Below are 15,961 nucleotides of genomic sequence, written 5' to 3' on the forward strand. Positions count from 1 at the left end.
CTATTCCAATTGTCTGTGAGCAAAGAGATCAAAGATCCTGCAACGGATCTCTTTGGTTTTAACACTATAGATAATGGGGTTCATCACAGGATGTGCTAGTACTTAGACACTGACCATACTGACATGTACAATTGCTGGGGGGGCATGCTTGGCAAAGCGGTGAGTCATGGACACACCCACCATGGGCACGTAAAGGACCAAAACAGCCAAAATGTGGGACAGACAGTTATTGAGGGCCCGGAGCCTTTCAACCTGGGAGGCAATTCTGAGGCCATGTCTCAGGATGAGTGCATAGCACAGCACAATGAGCAAGGGGTCCAGTATGATAATAAGCAGAGCTACAACAAATCCATACCCATTATTTGTAGTGGTGTCAGCACACACCAGGTGAACCATGTCTTGATGGAGGCCGTAAGAGTGGGAGAGATGAGGGGAGCCACAAAAGGGGAGCCTTTCAACAGGAACAATGCAGGAAGGACAGCCAGAAGCCAGCGGCAAATGACAGCTAGACCTATTCTGCAGATTGCCTTCCTGGTGAGGAGAGAAAAATAATGGAAGGGCTGGCAAATGGCCAGTAGTGGTCAAAAGACATGGCCAACAACACAGAAGATTCTATAAAGGAGAATCCATGGAGGAAGAAGAACTGAATAAAGCAAGCCTCAAAGCTCATTTCTGAGGCACTGAAGCAGAGGATCCTCATGAGTTGTGGGCAAAATGGTGAGGCTAAGTCCCAGGTCTGTTAGGGCCAACATGGAGAGAAACAAGTACATGGACTTATGCAGAGAGGGCTCTGCCCTGATGATAGCCAGTATGGCGGTGTTGCCTGCAATAGAGATAGTGTAGAGACAGCAGAATGGGATGGAAATCCAGGTATGGAAGACCTCAAAACCAGGGATGCGCCTGAGGATGAAGTAGAAGGGGACTTGGGTGGAGTTAGTAACCAAAAACATGACTGGAGGAGGCAGCCACAAGACCAGAGTTTGTTGCAAAATCTGTGAAAAGTGGGAAACATAAGATTAAAGTTCTACAACCATGTTAAATCATCATGTGATGTATTGTCAAGAGAGATCTGGTTAAGAGATAAACAGGAAGTGAGCTCACAAATGCTTTATTATTTTTGCTTGTTTTAGCTCAAAGCTTGTCATTCACCTAGTTGAGAGCATAAATCAGTCATTTTTTTAACCCAAGGACTTTTTTATCTGTCCAGAAAGTGGTTATGCCCTTGTAGTAGTAAAGTATAGGACTGTTTTATCACTGTTGGAGAGAATAGCTAGAGAGAAAAAACTACTATAGGATATTCTTTGATACAATAAAGTTTGGAGAAGAGAGAGCATAGACTGATAAAGTTAAAAAGCAATACAATATACTGTCACCTATAAATTGGCATTTGCATTCTACCTCTGCAAAGATCAAATTATGAACCACTGCAGCTGCTGAACTTGAACACCTCTTGAAAGGAGTTCAGGGTGAAGATCAAGAATGAGACACTGTGTTCTGGGAAAAACTGGCAGAATATGTCTTCAGATAGTTAGATGTTTTCAGGAGATTTCATGAGCCCAATTCTTGCCTCTTCTTGTATCTAGAAAAGCACTAAAATTCTTCATAGTGACCTCTGCCCCTGGTGACCAGCAGTAATCTTCTACAAACAAATATGAGCTTGATTGCATGTATTCTCCCTTCACCAAAATCATATGTATACTGATCGTATGTATACCAACATCTTTGGAACAGTTTTGTTAGAGCAAGTTTGTGCGCCTGATGCAGTGAGGCCAAACACACAGAAACACTGAAGTTTGGAGCAGAGAAGTATTTATTGCAGGGCCATGCAAGGAGAGAAGTTTCTGTGCTACACTCACTCCTCTCCCCCCACCCACCACCCTGAGCTCCCGGCACAGGGGGAAATTCAGCAAAGAATTTTTAAAAACCAAGTAAGGGAAGGGGGTTTCAGGTTATGAGATCAGTGAGTATACAATTCTGAGTGGCTGAGGGTGAGGGAACAGGGTAATATTACAGGGTTAACATTATCAGTCACATTATTGCATCAAATACTTCTATCTAGGTATATCTAAAGTAGAAGATATGGGGAAAAGCCTGTCCTGGGAAGGCCCCTTAGGCTCCTGCCGGGTTACAATTCCCCCTTTTTCTTTGATAATTCTCAATCTTGAGGAGAATAAGTTTTGAACAAGAAAAAGAATACAGGTTCAGATAAGGAGGTTAATCATGCACTTGATAGAGGTACCTACAGGGTTCTGCTGGGTTACAGTTCCAACAGACACAGCTGTGAGAATGACTAGGCACGTCTGAGTCTGACAGCTACTCCATTTTTATATCCAAATGCATTTCTCTCCTAAACGGCTAAAAAAGGCATCACCATTAGTGATTTTAATGCTTTTTAAGATGTGATGATTTAGGCTCATAAAAATCTTCTTAAAATTTCTATTTGAGAGCCTGTTTTGCCAGTTTTACCCCTGAGCACAGAGTGCCCCATTCCTAATCTCCACCCTGAAATTCCTTTCAGGGGATGTTCAAGGTCAGCAACTGCAGTGGCTCATGATTTAATCCTTGTAGAGGTAGAGAGCAAGTGTCAGTTTCCAGTTGGCAAGGCCTTTTTGTATTTATAAATTAGATCCTGGCTTTGGGGGTATTTCATGACCATTTCATCCCGTGGTGCTAGGAATGCTCATTCCCAAATCTGGTGAAGACTTCCTGGTAAGCCACTCAATGTGCTGAGCTTCCCTGGTGGCTCAGATGAAAAAGAATCTGCCCGAAGTGTGGAAGACCTGGGTTTGATCCCTGGGTCCGGAAGATCCCCTGGAGAAGGGAATGGCAACCCACTCCAGTATTTGCCTGGGAAGGAATATCTCATGACTTAGGGGCCCTCTAAAGCATCCCAGAGCAAGCTGAGGTCAAAAGAAATTTAATTAGAATTGGATAGTGTGTGTGTGTGTTAGTTGCTCAGTCCTGTACAACTCTTTGCGACCTCATGGACTGTAGCCCGCCAGGCTCCTCTGTCCATGGTATGCTCTCCAGGCAAGAATACTGGAGTGGGTTGCCATGCCCTCCTCCAGGGGATCTTCCCGACCCAGTGACTGAACGCAGGTCTCTTACGTCTCCTGCATTGGCAAGCAGGTTCTTTACCACTAGTGCCACCTGGGAAACCCAGAATTGGATAAGAAGTTCATCGAAAACATCAAAAAGTTTTAAGAACATTTGGTCACTGAATATTTCAAAACAAAATCATATCATTGAAAGGCAAGGAAGTTCACACAATGTATTATCAAAAGCAGCATTTGAAGTAAACTTGTTCTTTTGGCAGAGAGGAACCATATCTAGTCCTGTACCAGTCTACTTGTGGTGCTTCCCTGGTGGCTCAGATGGTAAAACATCTGCCTACAGTGCGGGAGACCCGGGTTCAATTCCTGGGTTGGGAAGCTCTCTTGGAGAAGGAAATGGCACCCCACTCCAGTACTCTTACCTGGAAAATACCACGGATGGAGGAGCCAGGTAGGCTACAGTCCATGGGGTTGCAAAGAGTCGGACACAACTGAGTGACTTCACTTCACCAATCTACTTTAATAACAAAATCCATTTACCCAATTAAGTTTAAACTAAAATAAGCCTGACCATGCATAAAACTTATTTTTTCTCAAAATATATAACCCACTCTTCTACTATATAGTGAAATGTTTTATTATGTCTAGTAACTTTAATTACATTGTTAAATTAGAATCCCCAACTTTTAAACACCTTAGTTTCTAATGAAAACCAAGAGGGCAAGTAATTTTTACCAAAATCTGGAGAGATTATTTTAGATAATTTTCAGACCATAATTATTCCTATAGTTTAATTAACTCAAAAATTTCACCACACCAAGTTATTTTTCTCACTGACAGATTTGCAACAGATATCACAAGATTTCCTTTATCTTCTACTAAACCTAGGCTCAGTGAAAATGTTACTTTGTGAAAGCATGAAAATTGATGACGCTAAAGACCTAATTAATTAATTAGACCAAATTAATTAGACCTAATTAATCAACAAACTAACCTTAATACCAAGTATCAACAATATAGTATTTCCCCTTTCACATGAACTTGAAACATATTTTGTCTAACATTTTAAATATTTGAATTGTAAGTGCTTAAAGTTCTAGGTGTCCAATACTTTTGCCACCTGATGTGACGAGACTATTAATTGGAAAAGACCCTGATGCTGGGAAAGATTAAAGGCCAGAGAAGGGGACAACAGAGGACGAGATGGTTGGATGACATCACCAACTCAAGGGACATGAGTTTGAGCAAACTCCAGGAGACGGTGAAGGACAAGGAAGCCTGGCATGCCTCAGTCCATGGGGTCGCAAAGAGCCAGACACAACTGAGCGACTGAAACTACAAAGTCCTATATAGCTCAGTGGTAAAGAATCTGCCTGCAACATAGGAGATGCAGGTTCTATCCCTGGGTCAGAATGATCCCTAGGAGAAGGAAATGGCAACCTATTCCAGTCTTCTTGCCTGAGAAATGCCAAGGACAGAGGAGCCTGGCAGGCTATAGTCCATGGAGTCACAACAGTCGAACACAACTTAGTGACTAAACAACAACAACAATATAAATTTGCTGGCTTACAAAGAATAGTTAGAATACATTAAATTTGCTTGTTAGATAATTACAGTTTTACTGTTTTTTCTTGATGATCTCTTATGAAACTTATGTAAACTTTGGCTGAGGGAGCACTCCCAGCAGTTTTGAGGGGTCTTTTTTTAATGTTATGTCTACATCCCTGTTTTCTTCAGATCCTAGTAACACAGATAAGCTCCAGAGGGCCTAGGTAGATCATTTACATCTTAAAGGCACAGGAGGATAAAATGCAAATTTTTTTCTACTTATACAAAACCCAGCCATCTTGAGGTATATTCAAGGAACTCTCTTTTTCCAGTTTCCAACTCAGTTTTTTTAAAAAAGAAAGAAAACCAAGTAACAGTATTAGACACAACAATACATATCATCTGCTCACACTCTCAAGCCACTCTTAACAAAACCAGGAAGAGAGTAAGGGATTTGGACTCCGGTACTGAGACATCCATTCACACACAATACCACCCCCAACCCCCACCCTCCGCACCCCCTGCAAGATAAAAGCAATTGCAAAAGATCCATTCTGATACAATAGACAAGCCATTAGAGGCCTTTGCCCTGCAGATTTCAGGAAGCACTGAGGCATTTTTTTCATTTAGGGAGCACAGCTAAAGGATCTCTTAAATTTGCAAAACTACCCCAAGGGACTATAAGATGACCAGAGCTCTGATCATCCACACTTAATTATTCATCATCACCATTAGCGAATATCAAGCAAACAGCAATTCAGAATGATTGTTCAGGGTCAGAATTGCCTAGCCCTAAAAAAGGAAAATTCCCAACAAATGCCCAGTCAGTCCAAAAAGGGGCAACTCCAACCAATGCCCTATCATAGATGAAGCTGAAGAATGACCAACTGCTACTGCTACTGCTAAGTCGCTTCAGTCGTGCCCGACCCTGTGCGACCCCATAGACGGCAGCCCACCAGGCTCCCCTATCCCTGGGATTCTCCAGGCAAGAACACTGGAGAGGGTTGCCATTTCCTTCTCCAATGCATGAAAGTGAAAAGTGAAAGTGAAGTCGCTCAGTCGTGTCCGACTCTTAGCGACCCCATGTACTGCAGCCCACCAGGCTCCTCCAATCCATGGGATTTTCCAGGCAAGAGTGCTGGAGTGGATTGCCATTTCCTTCTCCAAGGCTAGTTCAAAAAGGAAACCAAAGTTCCATTGATGTAGGAAATAGATGGGCTCCAGGTTAGACATTTACAACTAGCCTCCTGTTGCATTTCCTGGGACAAGAGATAGATGAGCTCCAGTTAAGGAATTTATAATTAGCCTCCTGTTTGCTCTCCAAAATAGAAGTAACAACAGAAGCAGAGTAAATGGCCAGTATTTGTCTCTTGTAAATACCGTAAAGTAATAGCAATGGCAAGGACAAAGAGGGGGCAAAACCCTCTTTGAGGAAAGGTTTAAGGGATCTCCATCCTCTTTCTCTTGGGATAAGGGAGAAACTACACATGTGCAGAAAGTCTCCTTGTGCGTCAAAAGTCAAGGGATTACTGTCAAGCCATAATAAGTCTTGTTCCTCCCAGAAGCCTTCACTTGATTTGTCTTGACTGAGGGGCATATGTGCACCCCAGGGGAGAGTCCCAGAGCAGGTCAGGTGTGGAAAAAGAAACCAGATAATTGGCCTGAAGGAAGACAAAGACCCTGAAGAACTGACCTATATACTTATATATAGGTCACTATATATAAATATATATATTTATATGGTGGTGGTGGTGGTTTAGTCATTAAGTCATGTCCAACTCTTGCGATCCCATGGACTGTAGCCTGCCAGGCTCCTTTATCCATGGTATTCTCCAGGCAAGAATACTGGAGTGGATTGCCATTTCCTTCTCGAATATGTTTATATGTTTATATAAATCCTCACCAGAGTGGATGCCCACACTCTTTCTTTCTGGGTGTGCAACTCTGCCTTTGCCTCTCTCAACTAAACAAATTGTTTCTCTATGTTATCCCACATGCTGTTGTGCTATGTCGCTAATAATAAACTTTGTACCTGCATTTACAGTTTCAGCCTCCATGAGAAATGCATTTTTCACTGGAGGCAAAGATCCAGGAAAAGCTAGTTTCTAGCCTCTAGTCCTTGCTAGTCTGGTGGCTAGGATTCCTATTCACCCAAGCTATCCAGATTGAGTTCCTAGATGGGGAATTAGATCGTGCTCCATGCCGCAGCTTGTTCCTGCCCACCGAGATCACCACCACAGGCGAACCTGTTGTAGCCACGCGTTCCGGGAAACAAACTCACTCAGAAGGACAATGCAGATAGTGGAGTTCAGTTTATTACACCGGCGGGCCCAAGGCAGAGTCTTCTCTTAGCCAAGGACCCTGAGCAGTTTTTGTGAAAACCTTATATACCTTAAGCGTACAAGCCCAAATCCACCTCCCCAAATTCCCTAAAACTAGTCTGAACAAAGGAAAAAGAAAGATACAATAAAAGTTAACCAGTGGTTCATATGCCTTAAGCCTAGGTAGTTAACAGAGGACAAGTATCAATAACTTGTGGTAATACCCCAATAAGCATAATAGAATGTATGATTTTATTCTGTTTCACAGATAATTAGGGTATTCTTTTAGGCGATGGAGAGCCCTGGGGCTATTCCTTCCAGGGGCCTGGTTTTCCAGTTGGTATGTTGTTTCCTTAGATACTGGGCATATAGCTCAAAGTCCATGGTCCAGCCTAAGATGGAGTCCTGCTTTCAAGATAGAGCCCATTCTGTTTCCTCCTTCAAACCAATGCAATAGTGAAGAATACCCTTGTCTTCTCACACAAGAGCCCCTTTATTCACCAAAGACATCTCAACTGGCCAATGCAAGTACTAAGACAAAACAAAGAATCAGACAAGGCTGGAAATTCCACTTTCATTCCCAGACGGAGGCTCTGGAGTGGCTTGGCTCACAAAGAGAATGGACCACAAGTGGCTCACCTGTCAATCACAAATTGGCACTTGCCCTCTACCTCTAAAGAGATTAAATCATGCGCTGCTGCAGTTGCTGATTTTCACTACCCCTTGAGTTCAGGGTGGAGAGAAGAAATGAGGCATTCTGTGCTAGAGGAAAAATTGGCCGGACAGGTTTTCAAATTAGATATTCTCAGAAACTGATTATAAGAACCCAATTCTTGTGTCTCCTCATATCTAGAAAAGCGCTAAAGTCCTTCATGGTGATGACTGTTCCTCATGACTAGAAGAAACCTTCTGAAAAAAATACACGCTTGACTGCATATACTCCCCTTTCACCAAAATCACATATACACTGAATTCCCTCCCTCCCCCCCCCCCCCCCCCCCCCGCCCTCTGGAGCAGTTTTTCAGAGCTACTTGAGGTGCTATCTCCTAGGCTGCAGTCCTCATTTTGTCCCAAATAAAGCTTAACATGCAACTCTCACACTGTGCATTTTCTTAAGTCAACACAACCTAAAATGATACACACAAAACTACAAACAATAACTAAGCTACAGTCACACAGACAAAATCAGAGGTGTAGTCTAAGATTTAATTTCCACTCTCAGATAGAGGCCTCACAATAGACTCAGAAGCTCACTTCCCACAAAGGAAGCTGTCCAAATGGAGTAGAGAGAATTCCCAGCCTGCACCAGCTGAAGTGACTCACCCCAAGGACAATTAATGTGGACCAAAGCTCCAAATGTTTCTCAGTTCCAAACAGCCTCATGCGGTGGGCAGTCAGCAGTTGTTGCGGACGGTCCCTCTGAGATCCCTGAAGAGAAATGGGCTTCAGTAGCTGCTGGGAGCTCAGGAAAGGGACAACTGCGGTGCCCGGGTCGACCTGCCACAGACACGGATTCCTAGGTTGACTTGCAAACTCCTTAGTGCAAGGCACTGTGTGGCCTGATGCACAGTGAGGATAAAACACCAAAATGCTAGAGTTTGGAGCAAAAAAAGATTTATCGCAGAGCCATGCAAGGAGACTGGGGTAGCTAAAACCCTAAAAATCCTCAAGCTCCCCACAGAGTTTCAGCAAAGCGCTGTTAAGAACCAGATAAGGAAGGGAGTGTTGCAGGGTAGGGGATCAGGACGTGCAGGATTCTCTGGCTGGCTGATGGTGAGGAACAGGGTGGAGTCACAGGGGTTAACTTTAGCAGTACTTAGGGCACGACTGAGCGACTTCACTTTCACTTTTCACTTTCATGCACTGGAGAAGGAAATGGCAACCCCCTCCAGTTTTCTTGCCTGGAGAATCCCAGGGACAGAGGAGCCTAGTGGGTTGTCGTCTATGGGTCGCGCAGAGTCGGACACGACTGAAGCGACTTAGCAGCAGCAGCAGGCTCCAATACGGAGAAGGCAATGGCAACCCACTCCAGTACTCTTGCCTGGAAAATCCCATGGCCGGAGGGGCCTGGTAGGCTGCAGTCCATGGGGTCGCCAAGAGTCGGACACCACTGAGCGACTTCACTTTCACTTTTCACTTTCATGCATTGGAGAAGGAAATGGCAACCCACTCCAGTGTTCTTGCCTGGAGAATCCCAGGGACGGGGGAGCCTGGTGGGCTGCTGTCTATGGGGTCGCACAGAGTCGGACAGGACTGAGCGACTTAGCAGCAGCAGGCTCCAATAGGCCTAGGTCTATAAGCTCACGGTCATCAAGTAGTTAACACCTGTTTGGTGAGGGGTTTTCACAGCAGTGAAACAATACAGGAAATGTGCCTCTGATACTGTTATCTAGGTACTTCAGAGAGGAGCTAAAGCAGAAAATGGGGGAGGGGTCTGTCCAAGGAAAGCCCCCTAGAGTCCTGTAGATTATGGTTTCTCAGAGATATCTGAAATTGCTGTCTCCTGGACTACAGTCCTCCTTTTGCCCCAAATAAAACTTGACTCATAACTCTCACCTTGTGCATTTCTTTTTTAGACAACAATTGCTATTGGGTCTTCTGAGCATATGAAATCACAAAGAAATGAAGGAACTGTGGCAGAGTGAAGAAAGATGTCCGTCTTCAGAACCTAGGAATCTTGAGGAAAAAAACAAAAACAAAACATTTTACAGGCTCTTAGTGAAAGTGAAAGTGTTTGTTGTTCAGTGGTGTCCAATGCTTTGTGACCCAATTGCATGGACTGTAGCCTGCCAGGATCCTCTGTCCATGGATTTCCCCAAGCAAGAATACTGGGGTCGGTAGCCAATCCCTTCTCCAGGGGAATCTTCCTGACTCAGGGATTGAACCTGGGCCAATCCTGGTTGCAGGATTCGTTACCACATTGCAGGCAGATTCTTTACAATATGAACCACGAAGGAAGCCCTTTACAAGCTTTTAGGGATGGTATATATTGGCAGAGGGGTCAGAAAAAGACATTAGATAAGCTAAATTTTTAAAACTTCAGTGCTCAGATATCTGTCAAAATAACATATAGTAAAATATTATGAAATATTTTCTGGAATAAACTGCAATGAAATACACAGAAGAACTGTACAAAAAAGATCTTCATCACCAAGATAATCACGATGGTATGATCACTCACCTAGAGCCAGACATCCTGGAATGTGAAGTTAAGTGGGCCTTAGAAAGCATCACTACAAACAAAGCTAGTGGAGGTGATGGAATTACAGTTGAGCTATTTGAAATCCTGAAAGATGATGCTGTGAAAGTGCTGCACTCAATATGCCAGCAAATTTTGAAAACTCAGCAGTGGCCACAGGACTGGAAAAGGTCAGTTTTCATTCCAATCCCAAAGAAAGGCAATGCGAAAGAATGCTCAAACTACCACACAATTGCACTCATCTCACACGCTAGTAAAGTAATGCTCAAAATTCTCCAAACCAGGCTTCAGCAGTACGTGAACTGTGAACTTCCAGATGTTCAAGCTGGTTTTAGAAAAGGCAGAGGAACCAGAGATCAAATTGCCAACGTCCACTGGATCATGGAAAAAGCAAGAGAGTTCCAGAAAAACATCTATTTCTGCTTTATTGACTATGCCAAAGCCTTTGACTATGTGGATCACAATAAACTGTGGAAAATTCTGAAAGAGATGGGAATACCAGACCACCTGACCTGCCTCTTGAGAAACCTGTATGCAGGTCAGGAAACAACAGTTAGAACTGGACATGGAACAATAGACTGGTTCCAAATAGGGAAAGGAGTACATCAAGGTTCTATAGTGTCACTCTGCTTATTTAACTTCTATGCAGAGCACATCGTGAGAAACGCTGGGCTGGAAGAAGCACAAACTGGAATCTAGATTGCCGAGAGAAATATCAATAACCTCAAATATACAGATGACACCACCCTTATGGCAGAAAGTGAAGAGGAGCTAAAAAGCCTCTTGATGAAAGTAAAAGAAGAGAGGAAAAGTTGGCTTAAAGCTCAACATTCAGAAAATGAAGACCACGGCATCTGGTCCCATCACTTTGTTATACCCAAGTTGCGAAATCTCCCAATGACCACCAGGGAGCAAAAGCAAGAGAGTTTTTATTACCAAGCTCGAGCTGGGGCTCCTACTGATACAGACGCAGTGGCTATAGGGAGGAGCCCTGGGTTTTGGATTACATTGCTTATATAGGGAGTATACATGGAAAAAAAGGATTTCTAGGTAGGGGAACGTCTGATTGGTCACTTTCTTTCGAAGGGTTGTGTGTTGGTTCTTGATTGGTCCCTATTGTCCAGGTTAAGTCAGGAGATTTTGGTCTGGGGTCTGATTGGCTCGTGGGCGGTGGGGTGAGGTCATTGGATTTCCAAAGGCTTTTGGATTTCCAAAGGCTCTTTTCCTGGAACCTTACAAAATGGAGTGTTTCTGTTAACAAAATGGAGTAGCTTAGATTCTTCAACTTCATGGGAAATAGATGGGGAAACAGTGGAAACAGTGTCAGACTTTATTTTTTGGGCTCCAAAATGACTGCAGATGGTGATTGCAGCCATGAAATTAAAAGACGCTTACTCCTTGGAAGAAAAGTTATGACCAACCTAGATAGCATATTGAAAAGCAGAGACATTACTTTCCCAACAAAGTTCTGTCTAGTCAAGGCTATGGTTTTTCCAGTGGTCATATATGGATGTGACAGTTGGACTTTGAAGAAAGCTGAGCGTAGAAGAATTGATGCTTTTGAATTGTGTTGTTGGAGAAGACTCTTGAGAGTCCCTTGGACTGGAAGGAGATCCAACCAGTCCATTATTCTGAAGGAGATCAGCCCTGGGTCTTCTTTGGAAGGACTGATGCTAAAGCTGAAACTCCAGTACATTGGCCACCTCATGCGAAGAGTTGACTCATTGGAAAAGACTCTGATGCTGGGAGGGATTGGGGGCAGGAGGAGAAGGGTTCGACAGAGGATGAGATGGCTGGCTAGCATCACCGACTTGATGGACATGAGTTTGAGTGAACTCCAGGAGTTGGTGATGGACAGGTAGGCCTGGCGTGCTGCGATTCATGGGGTCACAAAGAGTCGGACACGACTGAGCAACTGAACTGTACTGTACTGAACTGACTGATACCTGTGGAGAGAGCCTCATAGGGTTGGATTAAAGCAAAAACGCTCTTGGTGCATAAAGCAGTTGGATTCTTTACATCAGGCAATAGGTTGCAGAAATGCTTTAAAAGTTCATATTGATTGATGTGCAGGAAAGCAATATTTCTATCCAAAATATGCCTATTGAGCTGATTATTTATTTAAAAAAAAAAACAAAACACTGCAGACATAGTACAATCTCTGAAAATTGGGTAAAAGTTATCTTGCAGGGAGGAAGCCAATTTTGACTACCTGCTGGAAACTGTTTTTTTGACTTGCTTTTATTATGATGATTGTATTCAATGATTTGCCTGAAGGACCCTGCCCCTCTGCTTGACTGTAAATTAACAGCCTTTGTTCAGCTCTGGGAGATAGCTTGTCCCTGCCCACCTGTGAATAGAAAAAAATAGCACACCCCTTCAGAAGGCTGGGCATTCCCTTGGAGATGTTTTGCAAGACTGAAGACCCTTTAACTTCTCTTCCCCACTGCATCTTCTTCTTTATTCTGCCTTTTGACTTTAGTTCCTCATTGCTTCTTTCTCTCTGATCTATAAAATAATCTGGCATCCAGCCCCCAATAAGATGGTTATTTTGAAGTGCTAGCCTGCCATCTTCTCGGTCTGCTGGCTCCCCAGTTAAAGTCTCTTTCTTGCCTCAACACCTTGTCTCTCAGATTCATTGGCCTGGAGCACAGCAAGCAGAGTGAGCTTGGAACAGTTGCACTTCTGGAAGAGATATTTACATTTGTGAGGGACAGTCCATTTGTAAAGGTATCTTCCTCTCTGTATGAGAAGAGGAGGATGAGTGAATCTCTGCAAACTCTTATCAATAGACAAGGCTAGGACCTATATCTACATAACAATTTTTGCTGTTGTTGAGTTGCTAAATCATATCCAACTCTTTTTGACCCCTTGGACTGCAGCATCCCATGCTTCCCTGTCCCTCATCATCTTCTGGAGTTCACCCAAGTTCATGTCCATTGAATCTGTGATGCTGTCTAACCATCTCATCCTCTGCCCCATAACCATTTTTGACCTTGTCTTCTGATCTTGTTTACTGTGCTTTCCCTGTAACCTATTAACAGACCCCTGGTAATCTTTCTTTGTCTTTAGCTGCAGAGTTATTTAAGGTGATGGCTTATGCCATTTCTATGAATTACTCAGTTTTCCTTGGTGTGTCTCATGTATACAGGACATATGCATGTTCTTAAACTTCTGTTTCTTTCCCCCTGTTAATCTGTCTTTTATTACAGAGGAGGTTTTGTCAAGAACCTCGAAGGATAAACTTCCCCTAAAGTTATTTGGATAAACTATTTCATCAGTTTGTTTTATAACATTGCTAGCTGGTAAAACTTTATTTTTTTAGCTGGTAAAACTTTCTTGTGCTTTCTCTAATCTTGCAGTTGAAAAGCTCAAATCTTCCTCCATGCTTCTGATGCTTTCCTCCATCAGAAAGCAAAAATTGGTACTCAGCAATCTCCAAGTGACTGAAGGCCATAATAGATGTTATCTTAACTGATATGAAGACTAATAGATTGGGGAGGCAGGAAGAGAACAGGAAAGGAAGAAGTCCCAGATGATGGAAGCCAACATCTCTGCAGATTTATTACTATCCTCTCTCTATACTCAGAGGTCCAGCAGCTTTTTCATCATTAATAAATATTTTCTTTGGTGCCCTTCCTCCCAAAATAATGTTACCCATAAAAAATTTCCTTCAGTAATCAGTGCCTTGGTAAAATGTTTATGCATTTGTAGACCGTGATCTTCCAAGCTCAGTCATCCCTATTCTTCCTTTACTTATCTCTTTAGTAATGAACCTGAGCAGAACCCTGTGGGCACCATGTGGGTACAAATCCTTTTCATGTCCCTGATTCTTGTTTGTAGGAAATGGACTTCAGGCAGCCTCATAAGACCTTCCATGAGTTCCGAAAGGCAGATTCAAGCAGTTGCTAACCAGAACAGTGAGGGACTGAAGAAACAAAGGAGAAATCATAAACAATAGTGCAATGATAAAGCAGGATTGTGGTTCTTCATCAAGGGAGAAACATGACAATATCATTGAGTTATTCGGCAGGAACTAAGGCCCTTACCCAGGTGGAGGATGACAACATCATGCTAAGCATGAGTCCTGGAACGCCTCCCTCATCACCAATAAGTCTGTGATTTATTGTGCAGAACAAAGTCTGCATGCAGTGGAAGATAACGAAGACTCTGATCTCTTTCTCAAATTACTAACTGCAACTAACTTCTTTCTCCCTTTAAAAACTTTTAGAGTAAAGTAGAATTTTCAGAGTTCATTCTGAGCCGTGAGTCTAGTCACCTTCTCCCCAGGTGGTCAGCCTCCAGAATAAAGCGAACTTCCCTCTCCATGCAACACTTGTTTCTTGAGTACTGGCTTTTGAGCAAAGAGCAACGAAACCCGAGTTCAGTAACAGTAATACATACATGCTTGTCCAGTTCATAGAAATAACTCTCCCTCTTTAGTCTTACTTCTATCCCATTTTTCTGGTATTCTATCACTATGTTATTTTACCTGTGTCTTCTTGCCAGTGCCTTCTTACCCTGCTGAGTAGGATTTATATAGGTTCCTACAAGTCCTCAAGGAGCTGAATAACATCACTGTTTATAGGAACCCAAGGGACAGAAGAAAAGATTTGTGTGGCATAGACTGCTCTGTACCATGCCTAGGTAAGAAACAAGAAGAAGTACACAAAGATTTCAAGCTGATTTTCTGAGCAAAATCCAAATCAAAACCAAAGCAAAGAAGCAAACAAAAAAGATTTATGTAAATGCTTTCTTTAGTCATGTTTTTGACAGACAATTCCTGGATTTCTTTTAAAAGAGAAAAATTATTGGGAGGGAATTCTCTTTATGAAGTATTTATCATATAAAAGTCTGGGAAGTAGAAACTTTCCAGAAATTCTATTACATGCTATGTCTTTGTTGTTTTTTGTTTGTTTGTCACTAATTGTAAAGATAAATAAACTTAGAGTCGGGGGAGTATAATGATTAAAGGTGAGATTAAGAATCAGCTAACCCTTTAGTCTACGTTAGAAAAAAATCAGAATTTTTCTTTACAAAATGGACTTGTTTTCAAACAACTTTATACCCTTCTCTTCAATATAATTAGCAAAACTTTTTAAAAGACAGTACAAATATTGCTTTTTTCTCCCTAAGTGGCTGTGAGTGAGGTAAATTTCAATTCAAAATCTGATTTGAATGCTCGCTAATTACATGACTTTGGGCTGGTGACCTTAAACTTCCTTTGACTTAATTTTATTTTCACTTTGTCAAGGATAATAATTGCATTTGGGAAATGCTTTAGAAGCTTGTCAAGACATTTCATGGCCTAAATGATCATTGGTTGCCTGTTTGAGCAGACTCTCTCTCTGGATTATCCTCTGCTCAACCATGCTACATACATGAATGTTCTTTCCTTACATTCTACACACATGACTGATCTTCCCTCTTAAACTTAGAGCCTAATCAGTAAAAACCTGTGTACTTCCTTCCCCCTGGCCCTGGTTAGTGACTGTTCTAATCCTTAGATCAGAATGACTCCACCAAAAAAAAAAAAGAATGACTCCACCATGCTAGTTTTTCAAAGGGAAGATTTTACCCCATGAAGGTCCTTAGCCCCTCTGCTGGTTTCTCTGCTAATCGAGAAATCAATATTAGGGATGCTCTATCTTTAAGGCTTCCCTGGTAGCTCAGCTGGTAAAGAATCCACCTGCAATGCAGGAGATCCCAGTTTGATTCCTGGGTGGGGAAGATTTGCTGGAGAAGGGAATGGCTACCCACTCCAGTATTCTTGGTAAGAATCCACCTGCAATGTGGGAAACCTGGGTTAGATCCCTGGGTTGGAAAGATCCCCTGGAGAA

At 42.6% G+C, this 15,961-nt stretch overlaps 1 pseudogene; it reads right to left on the reverse strand.

Moving 5' to 3' along the window:
- Positions 1-950, reverse strand: LOC128059860 (olfactory receptor 51Q1-like; annotated as a pseudogene).
- Between the last annotated feature and the right edge of the window lie 15,011 nt (positions 951-15,961).

This window comes from Budorcas taxicolor, chromosome 15 (assembly GCF_023091745.1).
Source record: "Budorcas taxicolor isolate Tak-1 chromosome 15, Takin1.1, whole genome shotgun sequence".
Taxonomy (NCBI): Eukaryota; Metazoa; Chordata; class Mammalia; order Artiodactyla; family Bovidae; genus Budorcas; species Budorcas taxicolor.